Below are 20,677 nucleotides of genomic sequence, written 5' to 3' on the forward strand. Positions count from 1 at the left end.
AGATCAGGGCCTGACAGTACCATTGGAATCCCAGGATCAAGCTGTACTTGAGGCTGGGACTCCCCTGGACTTTGCAGTTAAGTAAACTAAGTCTGAGACCGATTTTCTATCTCTGGCAAGAGTTCTAGCCAACACAAGCATAATAATGGGAGAGAAAAGGCTCATGATATCTGTCAATTATTGAGTGTTTACTACATACTGTTATAAGCACTTTATGTGTATTGCTTAATTTAATCCTCCCAACAAGCCCATGAGTTAGGGCACTCTGATCCCCATTTTATGGACAAAAAACTGAGGCTTATACAGCCCAAGATCACAGAGCCAAGTTTGGACCTAGGTAGTCTGGCTCCAGAGCTCATACTCTTAACTACTGTCTCATCAGAACTCTTGGTGCTTTCTCTGCAGTTGATCAAGGCTGGCTTGGCCTGAAGGTCTGTGTATGTGAGCACAGCCAGTGAGATCCTGGACATTCAGCCTGTAAGGAAAACCCACATGATGTTTTCAAATTCATTGTCTTTCTACATTTAGAAGATGATGATGATTTTCCATCCTGCAGTACAATGCTATGGGCTTAATTTGGTAATTAAATGTTTGTTGCTGGGAGTGAATAAATTGTTCTCCATCACCAGGAGATTTTGTCATGTCACTTTGAAGTTGGAGGAGCAAGGTGCCTGCTTGTTCACGGCGGCATTCACTTCCACATTGTAGCCTCATGTAATATATGCTGACGATCTTTCCCCATTTGTAGTCTCTGGGAAGATGTTATTTACTATCCCTGATGCTAGAGGAAAAAAAATTAGGTCACTGCCTCACACATCTTCCTTTAACCATCCAAACACGTGCTTGTTCAGGCAGAGATACATTTTCTGAAGAAGAGAAAACCGGCGCTTTTTTTCTCTTCTAGTCCAACTTTTCTAAAACCAAGACTGCTGTGTTTTCAAATGTTTGCAGCTAGCGTTCTGAAATGACGTCAAGTGTATTTCTTTTTCTTTTACGAAGTGCGTGAGCTGCAGCCTCTGTTCAGCAGAAGTATCATTATATTTTTATAAAGTCCCGAAATCCTTTAACCCCTGAAGCACGGACTCTCTGCACCTCCTCTCCCTCTTGCCATTGGAGGACATCCAAGATGCCCAAGTGGCCTGCCCCGCCCACTGCGGGCCATCTCCAAGAAGCTCAAGGTTTGCACTGCATGGTGCACACAGCCAGGGCACACAGACCTGTGCAAATGAGCTCTTTTGAAAGCTGCCATCTCCAATGTCGGTGTTTCGTGGACGACACCTTATAAAGAGAGTCACTGGTCAACCTCGTTTCTGCCAAATTATGTCAATGTGGAATTAAGCTTTTTTTTTTTTTTTTTTTTTGCTTGCTTTTAGTTTGGGGGAAGTCATAATCTTTTTGAAATAATTTACTTTGTTGTTTTTAAAAAATATGCAAAACATTTGGAATGGGTTTTTTGGATTCTGATTGTACCCTGAAAGAATGTAGAATTTTCACCCCTTCTGAAATTTAAAAAAAAATGCTGTTACATGAAGATCAATTATTAAAGTCCTTTTAGAGTCCCATGAAACACTTACTCTCAAAATATTTTATGTGAGGGGATACTGAGAGAGCATGTATACAGAGGCTTTTGAGTCAGATTGGGGTCAAATCCAAGGGCTTTACTTAGTAGTTGTGGGACTGGGCAAAATACTCCACATTTCTGAGCCTCAGTTTACCTCCTCCATAAAATGAGGAAAATAACATCTCTGTGCAAGGGATGAAGAATACGATAAGCATCTGAGACATAGGAGGTACTCATCAAGTGATAATTGCTTTTTCATTTTTTATTAATTTTAATGCTGTATGGTTGATTTAAAATGTGTTAGTTTCTGCTGTACAGCAAAGGGATTCAGTTACACATATGTATACATTCTTTTTTTATATTCTTCTCCATTCTGGTTTATCAGAGGATGTTGAATATAGTTTCCTGCACTATACAGTAGGACCTTGTTGTTTATCCATTTTATATATAATAGTTTGCATCTGCTAATCCCAAACTCACAATCCTTCCCTTTCTCACCCCCCAGATGACTGATTTTATTATTGCCCTTTGTTGTGGTTTTTCCCGCTATGTGAGATTCCCATAGGAACTTTTTTTTTTTTTTTTTTTTTTTCTTTTCGTTATGCGGGCCTCTCACTGTTGTGGCCTCTCCCGTTGCGGAGCACAGGCTCCGGACGCACAGGCTCAGCGGCCATGGCTCACGGGCTTAGTTGCTCCGCGGCATGTGGGATCTTCCCGGACCAGGGCACGAACCCGTGTCTCCTGCATCGGCAGGCGGATTCTCAACCACTGCGCCACCAGGGAAGCCCCCATAGGAACTTAAGTACCAACCATAAGCTTAAGGTGGGGAAGCAGGGGTAAAGGTAACGTGATGCCCAGGTATACATTGTGTCAAGCAAAATTTTATGAAAGTTAGGACTCAGATCCAAACCCAAACAGATATTGGAAGCATTCATTTGCTTTCAGAAAGTTTCATCTTTAAGCTGTAAACTTCCTGGATTTATTCATGACTTCCTGTTCAGGCTACTTTGGGGAGTGTATTCCAGACACAGTCTGGGGTCTCTTCTCCAGGATCTTGTCCTGGACGCAGAGGAGACCGCACTTCTTTTGAAAAGCAGCTTTAAGGTAGAAGTCACGGTGCGGCTAGTCTATAAGAGGAGACAGAAAAGCAGAAGAGATGTGGAGGAAAGAGGGGAGGGGAGTGGGCCTGGAGGAGGGGCAGCCTCGGAAAGCAGGGGATGTCCCTTTAGGAAACCCCTTAGGAGAAAGGCACACAGCGGGGTGGGAGAGGAGAAGGAGAGAGGAGAAGGGAGAGGAGTCTCAACTGCTGGATGAGAAACGCCACATGCAAATGGTTAAAATATCGCTCACTTCTATTATATCATGAAAAAAAATGGCAGTGACCAGAGCTGCCTGGATTAGGAAAAAAGGGTGTAATTCCATCTTGGGGCTTCTGGTGAATTGAGCCTGTGGTTCTGTGGTTTATGATGTCACCAGAACCCCTGGCTGGAATTACAGCCTTTTAATTTACAACTTGGTAAGTGAGGAGGCCGAGGGTCCATCATCCCTGCTTGAAATGTGGTGAGGACCCCAGGGTCGAGGTTGGCCTGGGAGTGAAGGTCTGGAGGCTGGCCCCTTGTACCCTTAGTGGGTAGATAGTCTTGGTCAAGCCACTTTTCCTGTTCTGTCCTCTGTCTTCTCCCCCTGTCTCCCCATCCCTCCCTCCTCATTTCCCCAAGTTGCACAGCTTGATTTTCCTATGATTTATTTTATAAAAAACCCATGTTAGCTAGATTCCTCTGGTCTTCATGCTCATTAAGCTCACAGTTCAAACCTTTCCGTCTCAAAACCCACCCAAGAAAGGCTCAAATGTGACATCTCTGACTTCTAAAAGAAGAGCCCTACAGTGAACTGGGGAGCTCATTTCTGTCTTTTGTTCTACCCCCCAACCTCCCTCGCCAAGGTCAGGAAGTGATGGAGCTGGTGGTGCCACTGGTCCAGTGGTGAAACCTCAAGAGTGAATGTTCACAGCCTCCTCCAACATGGCAGCATTTGGTGCCCCAGTGCCTTTTGTTATCCTAGTTCCTCAGCCTCCATTTATTCTTCAACCTTTAACATAGAAACCTATGTTTCTGAAAGTTTATTATGTACCAGGAGGCCCTGGACTCAGATCTTGGGATAAAATGGAAAGCGAGATAAATATGACTGCTGTCTTCATGAAGGCTCCTCCTGCCTGTTTGACATTACCATTTTGGGATTGCAGAGACCTTAAAGTTAGAATGTCCCAGCCCTTATTTCCAGATTCACCCATCCTTAAGGGTTCCCTGTTTCAGTTTCTGCCACTATCACTGCCAAGTTGCTCAAGCAGAGATCCAGAGATCCAGGAGTTTCGTGTCTGATTTCTCCTTTTCCCTCATCCCCAACAGCCAATCTATGGACTAGTCTTGTCCATGGCACCTCCAGGATAAAACTCTTCTGCACCACTTTTCTCCATCTCACTGACATCATTTTACTCCATCAGCTCTTCATGATTGCAACAGCATCCCAATGGCACCTTCCACTTCTTTATTGTTCTCTCTAATCCAAGAGTTCTCAAAGTGGGGCCCCCAGACTAGCAGCAGTAGCAACACCTGGGAACTTGTTAGCAATGCATATTCTTGGGCCTCCCCCAGACCTATTGCATCAGAGTCTCGGGGAGTGGGGCCCAGAAGTCTTGAGTTTTACAAGCACCCCAGGTGATTCTGATGCAAGCTCACATTTCAGAACATCTTCAATCCATCCTCTGACCAGGCAGGGTACTTTTTAAAAAATGCATTCTCTTATTTTTAAAAAAAATTTGTTTTATTCAAGTATAGTTGATTTACAATGTTGTATTAATTTCTGCTGTACAGCAAAGTGATTCAGTTATACATATGCATACATTCTTTTTCATATTCTTTTCCATTATGGTTTATCACAGGATATTGTATATAGTTCCCTGTGCTATACAGTCGGACCTTGTTGTTTATCCATTCTGTATGTAATAGTTTGCATCTGCTAACCCCAAACTCCCAGTCCATCTCTCCACCACCCCCTTCCCCCTTGGCAACCACAAGTCTATGTCTGTGAGTCTGTTCAACAGATATGTTCATTTGTGTCATATTTTAGATTCCACCTATAAGTGATATCATATGGCATTTGTCTTTCTCTTTCTGACTTGTTTCACTTAGCATGATAATCTCTAGGTCCATCCATGTTGCTGCAAATGGCATTATTTCATTCTTTTTCATGGCTGAGTAATATTCTGCTGTATATGTATATACTACATCTTCTTTATCCATTCATCTGTCTATGGACATTTAGGTTGTTTCCATGTCACTATTCATTCAGGTGAATAGTGCTGCTATGAACATAAGGATGCATGTATCTTTTTGACTACAGTTTTCTCCAGATATATGCCCAGGAGTGGGATTGCTGGATCATAGTTTTTTGAGGAACCTCCATGCTGTTTTCCATAGTGGCTGCACCAATTTACAGTGTAGGAGGGTTCCCTTTTCTCCACACTGTCTCCAGCATTTGTTATTTGTAGAGTTTTTATTTTTTATAAATTTATTTATTTTAGGCTGCATTGGGTCTTTGTTGCTGCGTGTGGGCTTCTCTTGCTGTGGAGCATGAGCTCTAGGTATGCGGGCTTCAGTAGTTGTGGCACGCGGGCTCAGTAGCTGTGGCTCAGGGGCTCTGGAGCACAGGCTTAGTAGTTGTGGTGCATGGGTTTGGTTGCTCCGTGACATGTGGGATCTTCCTGGACCAGGGCTCGAACCTGTGTCCCCTGCATTGGCAGGTGGATTCTTAACCACTGCGCCACCAGGGAGGCCCTGTAGAGTTTTTAATAATGGCCATTCATGTGAGGTGGTACCTCATTGTAGTTTTGATTTGCATTTCTCTGTGCATTCTCTTATTTACTCCCATTTTACTGATGAGGGAACTGAGCCCTGATCTTAGAGGGTAAATTGGGTTATATAACTTCCAAGCCAAAAATCCACCAGGAACCTCCCACTGCACTTAGAGTAGAACCTACACCATCTGACTCTGGCCTCTCTCCCCAGCTTCCTTTTGAGCAATGCTTTTTCTTGGACTCACTTGTTTCCAAACATTCTTATCTTTCAGTTCCATGAACATACAATTCCCTTTCCAGCCTCAGGGCCTTTGCACATACCATTCTTTCTGCCTGGAACACTCACTCTCACTTTATATGAATAGCACCATCACCTCATCATTCTTGCTCAGCAAAAATGTCACCTCTTCAGAAAGACATCCCCTGACTGTCTTAAAATAGATTTCCTCAGTATTCGCCATTTCAGTTCCTTATTCATCTCTTCACAGCACAATTAGAGGTAACTTTATTCATTCTTTTTTTTTTTTTTTTGTCTCCTCTGCTAGGAGGATAGGAGCTCTGTCTTTTCACCACCAAATTCCTAGTACCTAGTACCTACCATGGAAATACAGCATGGAATGAATGAATCTATGAATGAACATAGTCTAGATTATTTTGCTCTGCCAACCAAGTCCTTACTTGTCCTTAAGATCTCAGCTCAAATATCACCTTCTCTGGGGGGCTTCTCTCGTTGCCCTAAGCAGAATTAAATCCGTGATCTCCCAACACTCTGGATGGCACCATCATGACACCCATTTCCTTGTGAGGCTGAGGAGGGGAGCAGTGGGATGGCAAGAGTGTGGCCTTTGAGGCACAGAGACCTGGGTCCACAAAACAGCCTGTGTCACATCCTGGCTGCTCATCACTTCCCCTCTCTGAGTTCCCTCATGTGCGCAATGGGGAGTTTCTCGTGAGCATGCAATAATGTGCCTGGCACCGGGCAGGTCCCTCAGAAGTGGTAGCTGTTAGGTTTTAGAGTGAGTTATTCATATAACTCTCTTGCCCCAGAGCCTGGGAGCTCCTGGAGAGCTGGCCTGTGTCTTGTCATTTGTGCTGGTTGAGGGAGGAGGCATAGGGAGTCCCCTGCATGCCCTCCCCGTGCATGTCCAGGGCATAGTTTTGGTGGCCAGCTGGCCAGAGAACAGTGAGGAGGCAGTCTCTGTCTGTGGGTGAGCCTGGCCTACGAGTCCCAGGGAGAAGGAACACAACTGGTTTGAAAAGCAAACTAGACCTCTTCACCTATGTCCTCCTCCCTCCAATGAACATCACAGATGGATGAGCCAAAAACGCAAAGAAAATCATGGGACCATAGCTTGAGTTGAATGTCCCATTTGCCCAGAGGTGCCATCGAGTTGTTTTGCAACGCCGCTTGGAAAGGCCCAGTGGGTGTCTTTACCACCTGAAACTGGTTCCTTCCAGCTCTTACCCTCAGTTGCATGGATAGCAGGGAATGCAGGAGACACCAGATTCCAAGGAAGTGCATCAGGCATTTGCCTGACCCTCACTTGGTCATAAGTGAAGTCTGCTTTTCTCTTGTGAGACTCCTGGTGTATGTAGATGCCGATGCTGCCTGTCCAGTCCACCCTCTTTCACAGAGCCTCTTAAACTGTTCCACCCACTGCTGACCGTCACCCAGGGCCATGAGCAGGAGACTCACCTCTGAGTTCAGCCATGTCTGCCATCTTGTACTGTGCTCTGTCTCAGGGGCCCTTTGAGGTCCGGGCTTCCTCTGGAGGCAGGACTTTGCCATTGGTCAGCTTCCTGAGCGTTATCTGGGCACAGCACACACTAGGGGGACCTCTATTTCCAGGCATCCCTTAGTGTATACCTGTATTTTCCACACCTGAGGCATTTGGATCTCACTTTCATGATTTTTGCTGTAGTATGTTTGCAACTGCAGTTGCCCCTCATATCTGTGGGGGATTGGTTCCAGGACCCCCATGGATACCAAAATCCAAGGATGCTCAAGTCCCTTTATAAAATGGTGTAGTACAGTCAGCCCTCTGTATCCGTGGGTTCTGCATTTGTGTATTCACCCAGTCCATCCCTGGCTGGTTAATCTGCAGATGCGGAACCCGTGGATGCTGAGGGTCGACTGTACTCACATTGTTCCTTGATATTTTCCTTTGAACCTACTCACTATTTTATTTTCTACTCACTATTTAATATCAATAGATTTATTTTTAATGGAAAATTTATACCACTATCTGCTTTATTTTCACTGCCAGTGTCAACTGCCATGAAAAAAAGCAAAATCACTTTATGCATTTCAGCTAGATCTGCCAGAGACTTGAGCTTGAGGGCTTCTTTCTCTTTGCTGAAAGTGAGAACAGCAGGTTTTAGGGATTATTATTTTTTTTTGCGATATGCAGGCCTCTCACTGTTGTGGCCTCTCCCGTTGCGGAGCACAGGCTCCGGACGCACAGGCTCAGCGACCATGGCTCACGGGCCCAGCCGCTCCACGGCATGTGGGATCCTCCCGGACCGGGGCACGAACCTGTGTCCCCCTGCATTGGCAGGCGGACTCTCAACCACTGTGCCAACCAGGGAAGTCCCTAGAGATGTTTTAAACTGCTACTTTTTCCTTGAAATAATCAGAAAGTTTGAAAGAAAATTGAGAATGAATTAATCCCTTGATTGAATGTTTTTTAAGGCTATGTCTGGTACCTCCTAAACCATTTTCGGTATAGTGACTATAGTTAGCAATACTGTTTTATATACAGCACTTCAAAATTGCTAACAGACTGAATTTTAAATGTTCTCACCACAAAAGAGGAACGTTAATTATGTCATGTGATAGAGGTGTTAGCTAAAGCTATGGTGATAATCATACTGCAGTATATAAATGTATGAAATCAACACATCGTATACCTTAAACTTACACAATCATATGTAAATTATACCCTAACAAAAATAACTAATGCATAGTTAAGGCACAAAGTGTTTTAGTGAGATTAACTCACCTATCTTTGGAATAATCCTATGATGGTGTATTATAATTATCCCGCTTTTCAGACAAGGAAATCAAGGCATCTAGAGGCTAACTTGCCCATGTTCATACAGCTATTGGGTAGTGGAGGCAGAATTTGAACCCAGCTGCCTGGTTCTGGATGCCTTCATCTCAAATGCTACTCTTGCAGCCTCCTGGAGGTCCCACTCATCTTAATACTTTGGGGATGCTGGCCGTGTGGAGAGCTATGGATGGCGAGGCCAGGCCATCTCTTCCCTGGGCATGGTGGGTCTGGCTCAGGCAGAGCTGTGTGACCCATCGACAGAGCTGCTTCCTCCTGGGGCTAGGAGTTGTGATCATAATTGTGTCTGTGGTGCTTCTGTGTCTTTAGCTCTGTTCTGTTCATTGAGCGCCTGCTGGGGACTGGGGACATGGACACAGATACACCCCTTGCTCTCCAGGAACTCACAGTCATCCAGTGGGGGAGCAGGACCATAAATGGACACTGAAAGAGCCACATGATGGAGTTCTATTACAGAGGGGAGCACAGCAGGGTGGGCTGGGCTGCAGGCACCCCACTCAGGTTGGGAGGTGGAGAGGTAGGTGGGGTTTGGAGAATGCTTCCTGAAATGAGGAAGGAAACGAAGAATGTGCAGAGCAGAGGGAAAGCGAGAGAGAAGGCACAGGGCTGACCAGCTGGGTATGGGCAGGGCAGCGTGCTTCTCGACTCCCTTGGAGAATGTAGGCAAGTCTGGGTTCCCTTCCTGCCCTTGCTTGGAAAGTCCTGTGCAGCACTGCAGGGAAGAACTTGGGCCAACTTTCCTCTGTCATTGCTTTTTCAAAGGGCTCGGATTTGAAATGTACGCCCAGTGACCAGTGAAGACCTCCGGCTCAACACAGAAAAATGGAAGCTTTGGTCCCCAGTCGCTCCGGCGAAGAACCAAAGATCACTGCAGTCTGATTTTTACAGACTCCGTACCACTGTTGCGGCCTGTGATTCTGAGGTGCAAAATTGGCCAGCCCAGAGAGGTAATTTTCGGGGTGAGTTTGTTTATTTTAAACCCCACACTGGCAGTTGGGTCAGATTTTTATGTGATGATTTTGTGTTCTGCATATAAGGAAGTACTGCTCATTGGCTACAATGAATGTGTCCAAAACATCTCTCTCCAGAATAAACTCGTGCTTTGCTGATGGAATGAAACATACCGGGGCCACACTCAGAATAGAACGTGCTTGGTGTGGCGATCCCTGGGGAGTCGCTAACAAGAACCCAAGAACTTGGAGCTCCTTAGTGAAGGCAGGAGCCTTCAGAACATGGAGCCGAAAGGCTGTGCTGAGTGGCAGGCTGTGAACATTTGGGGGGTATGCAAATATTCCCTGGAATATTTAAAGGATGCCTGCACTCTCGTGCAGCATTTGATAAGTGGCGGTGGAGGACCAGTTTTGGCACAGGAGGGGAGGAAAAATAGTCATAATTCAGACGTTTTACCCAGGGCAGTTTAGGTTATATCTGAATGGAAAATGGAAGTTGTTTGGAAATCTGCTCAGGACACACAGGCAGGTGGGAAACCTGACCATCACTAGTGAACTGAAGGACACTGTCTTTGTGGCCTCAGTAACCTTTTTGTGCAAAACTTGGAGGTTTAGGCTGTCAGGGAAGCTTTCAGGTCACTTTCAGATTTGAAGTCCAGTTAAAGGAAAGGTAAGTAGGAATTTGCTGAGGTTCTTTTGCTCAGTGTATTGGGCCAGGTTCTTCAGCTGCAAGCAACAGAAACTCTCTGGGAATTTATCGGCAGGACATCGGGCGCACTGAGGATCAAAAGAAAAGCTGAGTGCCTGAGTCCTGCAAAGGAGGGGACCCAGGGCAATGCTGGGGACCTGGGTAGCAGGACTTAAATGCTGTCTCTGGGGCTTTACCAACCATCAGGGTCTAACCTTTTTTGGCCTTGTATTGCTCTATTCTAGCTTCGAAATTTCCGGGTGAACTGGGTCTAATCGACCCTATCATGGGTCCAGTACCCACTCCTTGGGCAGGGGAGCACAGGGAGCCTGAATTAACTGGCCCCCCAAGACTATGCAACGGGGAGTGGGTAGGGAGAAAAGAAGAACAACTCCTCCCCCAAAAGTGTGCTGTTACCCCAAAATGGGGGCAAAAATGCTGGATGGACTAGCATAACAGATTTCTCTTACTCAGAGATAATGAATAAAAAGGTGACAATTTGGATTGTCACACGGCCTAGTTTTTGAGATCATAATGAGCATGAGTATGACATTTGGTTTTCTTAGCCTGATCCTATGGAACATTTGCTTAAATATTCCAGTCGGCTGGTGTAGGGACAAGCATTTCTACCTGTGGTCCATGACTTGGCCTTAGTGCAAGATCCTGGCTATTTCAGCCATTTGTCCTATCCACTCTTGGTTAGATTGGAATGAACAGGATTAAGTGAAGCTGAAAGGACTGGAATGATGACACTGCCGTCTATCTTTTCAGTGTGGGCGTCATAACCATGATTTTTTTGTTGTTGTTGTTGGTCAGGGTTCTTTGCACATGTTCCTTGGACAAGCAGGGCAAAGGAACAGGAGGAATATGAGGGGAATTGACAGTGACCTTTAAAAACGGCTTGGTTAACTCACGGCTTAGTTAATTCCCTCACCCTCTTGGGTTAGGTAGGCAAGTTACATTGTTAAATTTCCACTAAGAACTATTCTTTCCAGGCACTGACAGTGGAGAAACAACTCTGAGAAGCATTTTCCAAAGCACATTTTATGGGATCTAGACCTTGAGATCCTTAAAAAAAAAAAAAAAAAAAGGGAGTCTCAAAGAAGCCTGGAATATGATGCAAATGACACGGTTGGATATTCATGATGCATATTAGCATATTAAACGGGCTGGTAAGTCCTGCAGTGAATAAGCCTGTATAGTCTTGTTTAATTTGGTATTTCTAAACATTTTTTTTTTTTTTTTTTCGGTATGCGGGCCTCTCACTGTTGTGGCCTCTCCCGTTGCGGAGCACAGGCTCCGGACGCGCAGGCCTAGCGGCCATGGCTCACGGGCTTAGTTGCTCCGCGGCATGTGGGATCTTCCCGGACCAGGGCACGAACCCGTGTCTCCTACATCGGCAGGCGGATTCTCAACCACTGCGCCACCAGGGAAGCCCTCTAAACATGTTTGACCACAGAACATTTAAAAATAATACCTGTTACTAAATAACACCTCTGGCTTTGAGGAATGCTGACAGTGCTCTTTCACCTCTGTTGCTCTGGATCACGTGGGGTCATTGGTCACGTCTTCATCGTCTTGGCACTTAGAGATTTCTACATGGTGACTTCAGAGGCCGTGTTTCCTTATATTTGATCATTGTAAAGTAAACCTGAGGCCTCACAGCATACTTCCACGTTGCTCCAGATTTGCTGTGCCAAGGTTCATTTACCCTGCCACCAGTGTTTGTCAGGTGCCAACTGCAGAGTGTTCTGTGAGGGCTCATTTGGGAACAGAGAACGAATAAGGGATGGACCCTTCCTTAAAGAGCCACTGGGCTCACAGAGGAAGAGTGAAGAGCAAACAAATCACTAAAAAACGGTAGAATGAATAACAATAAACAGAGCAAACAAATCACTAAAAATGGTAGAATGAATAACAATAAACAGATGCTCTGTGCCAGCCCCAGGATGGGCTTGGCATTCTGTGTGCATCTGCTAAGGACACGTAAATTATGTACATCGTACCTAAAGCTCAGCCACTCTGCTCTAGAAGCATTCTTTTCCCTTTGTACAGGTAAGGGAACTGAGGTTCCTGGAGGTCTGTCACTTGCCTAAGATTTAACTGTCAGTGAAAGATGGGAAAGATAGAGGCAGGTTTGAGTCTGAAGCCCAGGGTCTTTTCAAACACTCCATGCCGCTGCCATTTCCTGACCAGATTTCCTAAACCCCAAAGCTGGAGAGTTTCTGAGACTGTCATACGTGAGAGTGGGCTCAAATATTTAAATGAGTACTGTCTCAGAAAACCTGAGCTGTGATCCTTGTCAGCAGTGGGAATGGACAGCAAGGCAACTTTAGCCTTTTAAAAAAAAGTTATTTCTAATTGCCTGAGCAATTCATAAATAAACTCTTCTAAAAAATAAAAACATCGCAGGTGAGCTATTCTATAACAGCTCCCCTGGTCTCCCAGTCTCTTCCCCAAAGGTAAGCCACATGATCAGTTTGGTAGGTATTCCTCCAGACCTTATGTACAAATGGATATAATATGGGAACTATCACACTAAGTGAATTATCTTGCAGATTTTCTTTTTTCATTCAACAGTATACTTGAAGCTCTTTCTGTGTTAGTATGCATACCTACATCATTCTTTTCTTCAACTTTTTATTCCGAAGCGACAACTTCTTTTGAAACACAAAAGTTGCAAGAATAAGAATAGTTCAAAGAATCTTCAAATATCCTTTCTCCAGATTTCACGTTTGTTATATATGTGTGTATATATATGTACGTATATAGTTATACATATGTAAGTATAGAGTATGTATGTATATAGTGTATATGTACATATATGTATGTAACTGTATGTATGTAGTTATATAAGTATAACTATATAGACACACATTATATATATAATTTAATGTTATTATATAGATAAAGTATAATTTTCTTCTCTGAATCATTTGAAAGTAAGTAGTGTACTTCATGTCCCTGCTCCCCTAAATACTTCACTGCATAAAAGTAAAGATATTCTTTTAAATAGACATAGCAATTATCAACTCCTCTAAATATAATATTGACGTGCTACTTTGACCTAGTCTACCATCTTTATTCCATTTTTGTCGATTAATTGAATAATGTCCGTTGTAGGATTTCCCCCTCCAATCTAGGATCCAGTCTAGGATCAGATATTGCCTTTAGTGGTCACGTCTTTTTGTTCTTCTATTAATATGGAACAATTTTTACAGTCTTTCTTTGTACTTTATGATATTGACACTTTTGAAGAATGCAGTCGCTTTTTATAAAATGGGCTGTTTCTTATTTGGGGTTTTCTGATGTTCTCTCATGATTAGATTGATGATTAGATTCAAGTTAGGCATTTTCAGCCAGAATATTATATAGGTGATGGGTCCTTCTCAGGGGACCACATCTGCACACTCACAATGTTCATCTGCCCCTCGTTGGTGATGCTAATTTTGATCACCTGGGCAAGGTGTGAGTTGTCTACTGTAAAGCTACTATTTTTTCCCCCTTTTTTCCCCTGATAGTTCCCCGCAACTATCATGCGGGCTATTGGAAGGCACTTAAGACCGTGCAAATAGCCTGCTCCTTGTCAATATTCCCTCCCAGATTTAGCATCACTTGATGATTATTAAAAACTTTTTAAAATTAATTGATTATTTATTGATTTAGTTGCACTGGGTCTTGGTTGTGGCAGGCAGGCTGCTCAGCTATGGCTCACCGGCTCCTTAGTTGCAGCACATGGGATCCTTAGTTGTGACATTCGACCTCTTAGCTGTGGCATGCATGTGGGATCTAGTTCCCCGACCAGGGATCGAACCCGGGCCCCCTATATTGGGAGCGCAGAGTCCAGTGCACTGTGCCACCAGGGAAGTCCCACACTTCATGATTCTTGCCTGAACCAATCTCTGTTGAGATGGTTGCAAAATGATGATTTGCTAGCTGTAACAATCCCTCCACGTATACCAGTGGGCTTGGCTTTCTCTTGTAAGCTAGGGCCTTCCCTTCTCCCTATGTATTTGTTTATCTATCTATTTATTATTGACTCAAAGATTTGGCCAGTAGAAGCCCCTTCCTGGTTCTTTGTGACATGTACCCATATTTTTTTTTGGTATTTCATTACTTTCTGGCATTACAAAAATGTTCCGGGCTCATCTTGTACCTACCCTGCCTCAGTCCTGGAATCATCCATTTCTCCAAGGACCTCTGGTTTCTTTTAGTAGGGGATGGTATCATAGACCGAGATCTGTATGCTGGCATGTTCATCGCTACTGGATCTCCTTGCTTCTCTCTACTATGTTCTTTTTGACTGCTGCCCGCTATTTCTTAGAATGGCTGCACCGTAGTTTATTTCTGGCTCTGTTGATGGATGTTTAGATTGCTTCCAGTTTGTCCCTATATCTCTCAGGTAACATTCTTGTGCACACTCTTTGTGCATTTGTGCAAGGAGTCTCTCTCCAAGGGTGGGTGATGAGAAGCAGAATTGCTTGTTCTAAGGTGTGCATGTTTAAAATGTTACTAGATATTTCCAATTTATTCTTTACAGAGGCTCCACCAATTTAGAGCCCAACAAACAGGATATGAGAATCTTTCTTTTTCCACACCCTTTCTGAGGCTTGGTATTATCAAACATTTTGTTTCGACATAATCTGAGGGGTGAAAAGTGGTGTCTTACTGTCTTCATGTTCATTTTCCTGATTGTGAGGACGAATATCTTTTCATGTGTTTATTCGCCGATTGGCTATCTGTCATCTCACTGGAGGAAGCAAGAGAAAGCTTTGAGGGCTATGACGGTTGAGCCAGACCTCACTGGATGAGAAGGCTTTCAGGAGGTAGGCAAGACAGGGAGACTGTTTCAGACATAGGAAACAACAGAGCCAACCACAGAGCAGTTAGGGCCAAGTGGTCATAGACTTTGGATACCCCACTTTCCTGGGGTGGGGCTCGCTATTTCATCTTGGCACTGCCTCTTTCGTGGTCATCTCCATGACAAGATTTGCAAAGAGCCTCCAGAGATGGGCGGTTGACTCCCTGGCCTTCTATTTTAAGATCATATTAGAATTCACACACACCTTCCTTGTCTGGGTGAAATTTAATGGGGCTGAGGTAGCCAAATGTTTTCCTTAAGGCAGTAAAACCAGCTGTGTTTACCAAAATTGAATCAGTAGAGGGTGGAGCCAACAAAGGAAAGGATATTGGTGAAATCACCTGCAGTGGGATATACACTGATTGACCAAAGGTATTAAGCAAACAAATCTCTATCCGGAAACAACAGATGGAAACCCAGCACAGTGTGGGGTATAGTGATCAGGACCGAAAGAGAGGCCAGCTTTTCATTGCGGCTCAGTGATCAGAGGCTTGGAGGAAAAGGAAGATAGTGTTTAAGAAATAATGATGTCTTATTATGAGAATCATTTTGCAATATATACATATATCAGATCATTATGTTGTACACCTTAAACTAATATCATGTTAGATGTCAACTATATCTCAGTCAGTTGCAGGGTCACTTCATAAGGTATAGGAGAGGCCTTCTTTCATAGAAAAAGGGGCTTTTGTGGGAGGAAAGAGCAAAAAGAAGGGGCTTCGTCTGGAGCATGAGGGGTTTTAGGTCAGAGGTTTGGAACTGATGGGGTCGATCATAATGGTTGAAGTGATTTCTCAGGGAAGTTTCTGAAATGTCCTCTTTGTCTTCGATAAAAGCACAGATTCTTTTCTGCTGGAATGATTTGATCCATGTGAAAGACCCCCTCCACCCGTCCTGGATTCTGTCAAGTCAGAGCCTCTGTGGGTGATGGCAGGTGCAGATGCTCTTGGCAGGTACTGGGTTACGGCTCGCACATCCGTGTGCTTTCTCTGTCCAGGAAAGGAGCCAGACCAGCAAGACCCGAATTTTTCACGGGGTAAATGGCCTTTGGGGCTGCAGATGTACTTGGGAAAATGGCAAAATATTTTTTTTCCCTAATGGGTATCTCAATTTACTTCTTATAGCTATAACATGAGTTAGGTATTATTGTCCTTATCTTCTTCTTTTAGTTAAACTGCTAATGTGACAGATTTTACACTCACAGAAAAGTGAAGGTCTAATATAAGGAGCAACCATGTACTCACCACCTAGATTCAACACTTTGTCTCTCTTTCCTTTGTCTCAGTATATGTGCGTGTATGTGTGTGTTATATCTATACTTATATACACTATCTCTGTATCGATATTTTTTCCTTTGGGCTGAATCTTTTTAAAGCATGTTGCAAACATTATGGCACTTCACCTATTCAGGAAACAGAAACTGCACCTGCTGTATGAGTGGAGACAATTTACTACAATGATTTAACTAGATACAAAGTCATTGGCTAGGTGACCAGAAGAATAAAATGAGGACTCCAAGGAATCATGGTGGAGGCAGTTTCAGGAAGCATCCTTTGGGTTGGTGGCATAAAGGACAAATTGGGGTTATTAAACCAGACACCTACAGGAAGGCTCCCTTTCTCTGAGACTCTCCTGTCAGAAGCTGAGGGGCTGCTCAGCTAGTGCTGGTCTCTGAGTTGTGGCTCTGGGACCCAAACCTCTGAGGAGGGACGGGGCTGGTTGGAGGGTGCTCGTGTCTCTATGGGGCTGGATTTCGTGGCTGCTGTGGGAAAGAAGTCCTGCTTCTGGGGTGAAGAAGCAGTGCTGGGGGGCAAAACAGGAACAGGAAGCAGATGGAAAGGAGCAAGTCTCTTCTTCCTCCTTCAGCCGTGTGTACTCTCTCTCTCTAGCACCCGCTTTTGGCAGATCCTCTCATGTGGGTTGCAGAGTCCCAGACCCAGCGTCACAAGGCCAAGTATAGCACGGTGAGTTTGGAGTCAAGACACAGCATTTTAATAACTGGCACAGACTTTAAATACTCTAGCATGCGTCTCCTATATTAAGAAGGTTCTCTTCCATATACACAATAGCATTATCATGCCAAAGAAACATTATCCTTATCATTCACATGCAATCATTTAATAGTAATCATAATATTATTTAATATGCAATCCGTGTTGTTCTCCCAAATGTGTTTTATGGCTGGGATTTTAGTTTTTTAGGGATTAGAGTCCAATCAGCATTCTCGCATTGCATTTGCTTGAAATACCTCTTTCGTCTCATTTTACAAGTCTACTGCTTCCCTCCTTCTTTTTAAATAACCATGACAAGATAGGCCAATTGAGTTGTACAAAGTCCCACAGTTTGAATATCTGAGTGTTTCTTCATGCTGTTGCTTTACTTGTTCGTCTGTCCCCTGTATGTCCTGTATCCTAGAATTGAAGTGTAAAGTGTAAAGACTTGACTAGACTCATTCATTTTTGTCAAGAACATGGCGTAAGGGGTGATGTGCCTTTCAGTGCAATGTGTATTTTAGCACATCGATTCTAGTGTAATCTTTTAAGACATTTATTAACTTCAGACATACTTTTGTATCCTTGGGAACAAAAGCCGACCAATTCTCATGAAAAGAGGGGGTTTGCACTGTAACAGGTGCTGCCCGTTAGTTCTGGTGGAACTTGCCCTTGTCCCCCTCATGTACTGAGCCCTCCCCGGCCATCCTCTTGTATCATCTGGAAATGTTCTGTACTATGTACTGGAATGTCTACTCATTGAGACTATGTTTTATCCCCCAAGGATCCTGTTTTGTAATCTTCTGGGTTCCCTACGAGCCCTGCACGGTAGAGTGTAGGGCATCACCATCTCCCTGGCCATGCCATGCTTGGCTCTGTGCCACCTCTGAGTGCTCTGCTGCAGAGCCAGTTGGGTGAGAACTGACTCCAAAAAAGGAGTTTTCTCCTCTTTTCTTGTCTACGGTTGTCCTCTTCGTGAGTTCTTCCAGGGGCTGCCTTGTAAACCTTGCACTCTATCATGTCCTCACCCCTCTACAATCATGCCTTTCTTGCCAGACACTGTGGTCTGTCTCAGCATTCCTGATGCTCTCCCTGCTTTGCCTTTCACCACCTGGGGTCTTGGCCATCCTGACCTTCCTTTGGCATCACTGAGTAGAGCCACCTACTTTGGATCCTCTTTCTAGGTTTTATTTTCATCCAATCCATTTCACTTTCCCATGTGCATGAGTGGAAGAAGGGTCAGGCATGCTTGTTCTGAGCCAAGTCAAAAGATTGGAGTTCTAAGTTTAGTTCCTTAACTTGGATGCCTGCAAGGCTCCAGGTAGAGTGAGGTTTTGAGGAAGATCAGATGTAAGAAAACCAGCAGCTCAAGTTCAAGGAGAAATGGCAACAGGCCCACAGTTTCTGCAATGTTGGGGCTCTGATGAACTGGAGAGCTCATGAAAAAAATAACCATCCATTCTTTGTAGCTCCTCCTACCAAGAGGTGAAATCTATTTCCCTAACCCTTGAATTTCGTTGATCTTGTGGCTTGCTTTAACCAACTGGACATTAATAAAAGGTATGTAGGCAGAGGCTTGCAAAATGCTTGCCTATTGAGGCTTGCCCTATCTTGCCGTTGGAGGAGCACCGAACTAGCCTGCTGGACAGGCCACGTGGAGGACAATTGAGGTATCCCATCCAACACCTGTCAGCCTCTGATTGTAGCCATATACATGAGCCTAGGCGGCACCAACTGAAGAAATGCTAGCTGAGCCCAGGCCAAACTGCTGACATCCAGAATAGTAGCTAATAAATGATTGGGTTTTTTGTTTTGTTTTGTTTTGGTGGGGGGGAGTACGCGGGCCTCTCACTGTTGTGGCCTCTCCCGTTGCAGAGCACAGGCTCTGGACGCGCAGGCTCAGCGGCCATGGCTCACGGGCCCAGCTGCTCCGCGGCACGTGGGATCTTCCCGGACCGGGGCACGAACCCGTGTCCCCTGCATCAGCAGGCGGACTCTCAACCACTGCACCACCAGGGAAGCCCTAAATGATTGTTTTAAGCCACTAAGCTTTGGGGTGGTTTCTTATGCAGCAAAGGCTAACTGGTACATGTGCCCTCTGATGGGGGCAGCTCCTACTCAGCCTAGAGCTGCCCTGCCAGAATATGCACCCAGTATCACCATGTCTTCCAATTTTTTTCAGAGAAGAGAAAAGTTCAAGATAATTTTTACATGAAGTAGTCCAACTATTAAATGCTGGCACTAATTAAAAAAATATTCTAGAGACCCCCTAAAACATCTGAGAGCTGGACTTATCTCCCTGAGGCCATCTTCCTTCTCCCTACTGGCTCCACTGTTTGCTTCATAATTCTCCCCGATCCAGGGGAAGTGCACTTTGAAAGGGGGCACATGAGTCAGCAGCAGCCTCTAGAGACCCCTGGGATCAAAAGCTTCATCTTGGCCTGCCTTCTAGCACTGAGTCAGTTAGGGATATTTGTGGAAGGATGAGGATGCCTCTAAAAAAACCCCCGAGGAGGGCGTTTCTTTGGCTCGTCCCTCAACACTCGAACAAAATGCCACCTCCTCTGAACTCCTTCACCACGTAGTTCATTCCTCCACCAAGGCAAGTGATAAATTTGGTACTTTTCTCCCCCTTTCTTCTATCTCCCTCGCTAGACTTGGGGGAGCTTCTGGAGGGCCAAGTCTGGGGGAATTATTTACCTTTCCGCCTCGCTGCTCAGACTGATGCAACGTATGGAAGGGACAGGGGACCCGTCGAATACCTGGAATGTTCTCTTGTGCCCCTCCTCTCTGTGGGACAGGCTGCATCTTCTCCTAGTCCCAGTCACCTTTCCTTGAAACTCTATATAAGAATGAGTCATGGAGCACAAATGTTCATCTAGCTAAGGAATTCTAAATGGAATTTTCTTACACTTTGGTCAATTTATGGAAAAGCAACAAACAAACTAAAAACAACCCCCTAAAGCAAACACAGAAGTCCTCTCCATGTCAAATGTGTCAGAGGCAAGCTCCAGACATGGGATGTCAAGCTGGCTCTCGGCCTGGGAGAGTAGTTTCCCTCCTTGAGGCCTCGGAACTGTTGGGGTCACAGGGCAGCCTGACGTGGGCCTCTGAGCGCGGTGATTTAACTTGAGGGGGGCCTGCAGCGTTTTATTGGGTCTGTGCACTCCAGGCCAGGCCAAACATCTGGCTGATTAGGGAAGAATAAAGCCGCCCAGTGTCTGGTCCCATAACTCCTTGTATTCCCATTGAGAGTGTGAGTGTGCGGACACATTTTTCCATTTTTATTCACATATTTCACCTCTCACAGTCTAAGACTTGGCGTGGACTGGGTAGGCCAGAAAAACTTTGAGTGTGGGCCATCAGAGACCCTCAGGGGAGTCCCAGGGAAGAACAGATGTGCCCGGTGGGGCCTCCCGCTCCTTTCTTCACTGGCTCGCTGAACCCAGCTGGTGGAGGCTGCCTGGTCTTGGCAGGAGCCGGGCGGGAGGTGCACGGCTCGCCTCTCTCCACTAGGGGGTGGGGCAGTTTGGAGTCCAGCGCTGAGTCTGCTTGCACGAAACTCACCCGCAAGGAAACCAGGAGGCTCAGAGGACTCTTTGAGCCACAGGGATCCCATGGGGGCCAGGCCTTTTGATGAGTTGCCTCCTAGCGGTAGATCTAGTTCTCCGTGAAGGATGAACAATTGGGTCTGGCCCAGTG

General features: G+C 45.0%; 1 long non-coding RNA gene across 1 annotated transcript in view; it reads left to right on the top strand.

Moving 5' to 3' along the window:
- Positions 1-20,677, top strand: part of LOC131755290 (uncharacterized) — a 189,969-nt gene that overhangs the window by 44,951 nt on the left and 124,341 nt on the right. The window contains exon 2 of the long non-coding RNA XR_010840281.1: positions 9,248-9,444. This is a non-coding gene — a long non-coding RNA (uncharacterized lncRNA). The remainder of the gene's footprint in view (positions 1-9,247; positions 9,445-20,677) is intronic.

This window comes from Kogia breviceps, chromosome 4 (assembly GCF_026419965.1).
Source record: "Kogia breviceps isolate mKogBre1 chromosome 4, mKogBre1 haplotype 1, whole genome shotgun sequence".
In the NCBI taxonomy this organism is placed as follows: domain Eukaryota; kingdom Metazoa; phylum Chordata; class Mammalia; order Artiodactyla; family Physeteridae; genus Kogia; species Kogia breviceps.